Source organism: Ascaphus truei, chromosome 6 (genome assembly GCF_040206685.1).
Source record: "Ascaphus truei isolate aAscTru1 chromosome 6, aAscTru1.hap1, whole genome shotgun sequence".
In the NCBI taxonomy this organism is placed as follows: Eukaryota; Metazoa; Chordata; class Amphibia; order Anura; family Ascaphidae; genus Ascaphus; species Ascaphus truei.
The window spans coordinates 68,848,578-68,852,953 of record NC_134488.1 but is presented as its reverse complement, the minus strand read 5'-3'; the positions used below and the strand labels follow the sequence as shown (position 1 = coordinate 68,852,953).

The window sequence follows — 4,376 nt, the reverse complement described above, 5'->3', positions numbered from 1 at the left end:
GAAAAACAGAACAATTCCAGTACAGTGTCTACTTCTAATCCCTAGTGAAAAATGAAGAACACAAGGCACTTCGGATTTTCAATGCTATTTAATGAGCCAAAAACTTAGCGACGTTTAGACCATAACAGTCTTTTTCAAATGGTGAGTGGCGTGGCTCACCACTTGAAAAAGACCGTTATGGTCGAAACGTCGCTAAGTTTTTGGCTCATTAAAAAGCATTGAAAATCCAAAGTGCCGTGTGTTCTTTTTTCACTATACCATTTAGATTTCCAGCAGGACATCTTTCAACACAAGTGCACCGGTAATTATACAGTATATGTTTATTCATTATATGGTGTGCAGCAGACTTCTCTTTTTGTCGTAGCATTACTTCTAATCCCTTACAGGATTTTTACGAAGATACTTACTAATTGGCTACAACAGACTCCGGACGTTGCCCAGCCTAGACAACAAGCAGGATTTCGAAGTGAATACAACACAATGGACCACATCCAAGTAGTACAGAAAGTGATCTCTGAAAGTAATGAATACACATCTACCACTCATTTTAGGATGCATAGATTACTGGGAAAAAAATGATTCTGTCGAAACTGTTACTATTTTAAATGATTGATATTATAAGGAACATTTATGAGAATCCCACATCAACATTAGATACCATCAAAATTAGGATCAGCAAGGGTGTGCGACAGGGGACACCATCCCACCAAAGCTTTTCACAGCAATGCTTGAAGAATATTTCAAGGCACTGAACTGGGGAGAAAATGGAATACAAATCAAAGGTGAATATTTGAGTCTCATGTGCAGAAGACATTGTTATTTTGCCCGAAATCCAGAAGACCTCCAGAAATTAATCAGAGAACTCACAGAAGCAAGTAAGAACGTGGGTCTCCATATGAATCTCAGCAGGTCCAAAGGGACAAATATTTATTTCTATGCGTTTTTCTGCATTCAATTTTTTTCATAACCGTAGGAATCAGCTTATGTTTCATACACCATACTTCTCTCTTGCATGGTATGATATGCGTATTAATACACATGCCCTCCATCAGCTTGTGTGGGGACCAGGTCTGCAAGGTAATGAGTGAGGGGGTGGGGGAGAAGGAGGTGCTGAGATCTTCTGCCTGGGAGGGTGCTCAATGAAGGCCCCGGCCGCTTCAACGAATCTGGAAGTCGCAACCTGCTTCTGATTAGTCCCAACTTCAGAATTCGGAAAAGTGGTCCCGGCGCTCACCCTCTGATGGGATGGCAGCCCACTATCCCTCTTTTTTGTTGGACTTGTCCTCCTTTTACCCAGTGCCTTAGATATATACAAGTCTACATTTTTATAAACAGGATTGGGACATTGGACTGTTGGATTCAAATTTCTGTTGGCGTCGGCACATTGGAGTTTTAGTGTAGTCAACACAGCAGCCATTTGGTGTGAAATACACAGGGACTCTTGTTTGTCACAACACTATTTATTTGTCCATTGTGACACTTACTGCTGTTTTCACCTAAAGAAGGGGGTTACCTACCTGAAACGTGGCATGGCTTTTGTCTCACTTATATACATTAAATGGTTGGACCAGCTGTGTGCGTTCATCTTCCCTTCTTCATATTGGTTACATTTTCAGTAGAGACCCTTATTTGGAGAAGCATGGATTTTATACATTCCAGCACTTAAGATACATAAAATGATTATATACACGCACATATTTTTTTAAAACTTTTAAATAGGTGATACATCCATGGAAAACACACAGGCCTGTCATCTCTGATGGATTTTCTGGGAGTTTCACTGATTTAACGTCAGTCCTACTGATTTTTAACATCAAAGGTCTCATGGTCAAGTCAGTGCGCATCCCTTAAAACAGTTTTTTTTATGCAAACCCCCAGATCTCACTGATTACAATCCTTGGAAGTAGACATCTATGCATAATACAATACATGCTGTGTTATAGGCAGGTTGGAGTGAGACCCACAGTTCCCTAGGGAAAAAAGAAAATAAGTATAAATATTTTTAGGACACAGAAACTACACTTAAAACTGATACAATTTAGAACAACTATTTTGTATCACAAGATTTAGATGCCCGAATCTAGAATGAGCTGAAACAGAACAGAAAGTAATTAACCAATTTCAGTGGCTCTGATGTAAAACCAACGTACGTACAGTCTCTGATAGAAACCAGAATGCCACAAATTGTGTCCCAGATAAATGGTTTTGCATTGAAGAAAAAAAAAAACAAACAAAAAAATGGAAACAATTGTGCAGTTGCAATACTTAGAATGTGAGTTATGAATGAGTAATATCATGAAAAAATTATATTTAAGATTTAAGATTAAGATAATCTTGCAAAACGCAAACAAGTCATTTATTGAAGACAAATGTTGTGAGGCCTTTAAATTTGCAGTTTCACAATTCAATGTAATCAGCTTCCATAGAAACATTCCAACGCCCCCAAAGTACATTTTTTTTATTTCAACAATTTATCACAGAAGAGAGTGTGTGCATTTTTGTAATAAAATGAATTGACTCGGGTTGCTTCACTTTTTCGCAATGCGTTGTGTCGATAGAAAATACATCAAGATAAATCAGAACTCTTTGTTCATTGCAGAGAGGAGAGACACTTAAAATGCCATTTAAACATACATTAATTAATCTATGTAAAGCTGACAAATGACCCCAAAATAGATAGATATTGATCTCCGATAGAGTTAGATCAAAGGAATATTTGTCTGCAAAATATACCCATATGTTGATGGAAAAAATATAAAGTGCTGTGTTTTTTTACATATATTAATAAATGGTATGTTTTATTGGTGTGTTAGGTATCTCACGCAATAGAAAGGGTTTGTTTCTGATTATGAAGGGATTCAGACAGTATATTTCTTACCCTATTGCACCATCTTACATAGTCAAGATCGTTGTTGATTTGGGGGGAGGAGGAGGGGCAGCTGTTCATTTAAACCTCTGAGCTGGAATCATTTATACTTTTAATGTCTGGTAGTGTATTTGTCTTTGCAAACAACATATTCAAAATTAGGGGAATGAAATGCCAGCCAAAGCCAGCTTCACATTTACTCCATTACACTCTTGTGTACACAAAAGGCTTTGAATTAAAATATGTAATTTTTTTAAATTAACGGTAGGCCTGCCAGTGAACATTAAGAACTGTTAGTTTTCACAGTCTCAGTCTATTCTGGGAAGTGATTAGGCAAACAGCAGCCTGGGAGCAGAGTCATTGCAAAGTGATTTTCACTTGTAATTCTTTGATTGCTTTATCTGCCATTGCATTATATATTTATAGTTTTACAGGAGTTTGTATAAAAAAAATCCATCACCTACTATTAAACGATGTACACATCGATAAACACATATCATTGCCATCAGCTTACTTTGGTCTTGCGGGACCGACTCGCCGCAAGAGGGTTAAGTGTCCCTGTACAGAGCATAAAAAGTGTAATTAAAAGGTGGTAACAGAAAATATATGTATACTGTATTCAGAAAAACTGAACCCTTTTATTTTTTCTCATATCTTGCAGAAAAATCACAACATTTTCATGAAAATTTGAGCCATTATAGGTCTGTTACAGTAGATTATTATGTTTAATAATTATTTGATAATCTAATAAATATTCTTTGGAATTGGTGGCGGCGCGATTACTTCATCAAGTGCATAGTTACAAAATGAGCACGTTATAAAGTGTCTGAGACAGAGCAAGAATTAGGGTCCAAAACGCTTACATTAAAATGTTTCCTGATAAAGGATGATTGTAGTGATGTACCGAGTACCCGGAATTACCCGGTACCCGGCAGGTTTTCAGCTACCCGGATATTACCCGGACCCAGCAACTGAGAAGTGGGCCCGGCCCCGGGTAATGTTAGGGTAGCTGAAAAATACATCATCACTTACCTGCTGTCAGCGACGGAAGGCGAGGAAGAACCATGAGGAAGACAGCGGGGACATCTAGACAGGTCAGCAGAGGTCCTGTGGCGTTGGCAGCATCAGCAGTGTGTGTTCAGCCCATGCTGAAACTGCATGGAAGCTGCAGGACTCCATAGCAATGTGAGCTGGACAAGCATGTGACCGGAGCAGGAGCCGAAGCGTTCCTATTGGACAGCCGGCTGTCCAATAGGAACGCTTCTGCTCCTGCTCCGGTCACGTAGTTTCCCAGCTCTCACTGCTATGGAGTCCTGCAGCTCCCGCGTGGACAGAACACACACTGCTGATGCTACCAGCGCCACAGGACCTCTGCTGACCTGTACAGATGTCGCCGCAGTCTTCCTCCACCCCAAGGTAAGTGCCAACCGGGTACCCGGCCGGGTAGATCATTTCATTTTGGCCGGGTACCCGTTACCCGTTTTTTTTTTTTTTTTTTTACGTAGGGCTC

The 4,376-nt window shown here is 39.5% G+C and overlaps 1 long non-coding RNA gene across 1 annotated transcript; it reads right to left on the bottom strand.

The window, feature by feature from the left end:
- Positions 1 to 1,211: 1,211 nt before the first annotated feature.
- LOC142496486 (uncharacterized) lies at positions 1,212 to 4,010 on the bottom strand. The gene is made up of 3 exons (XR_012802010.1): positions 3,899 to 4,010; positions 3,331 to 3,424; positions 1,212 to 1,970 (listed from the first exon to the last, which is right to left on the bottom strand). It is a non-coding gene; the product is annotated as an uncharacterized LOC142496486 (long non-coding RNA).
- Positions 4,011 to 4,376: the final 366 nt, after the last annotated feature.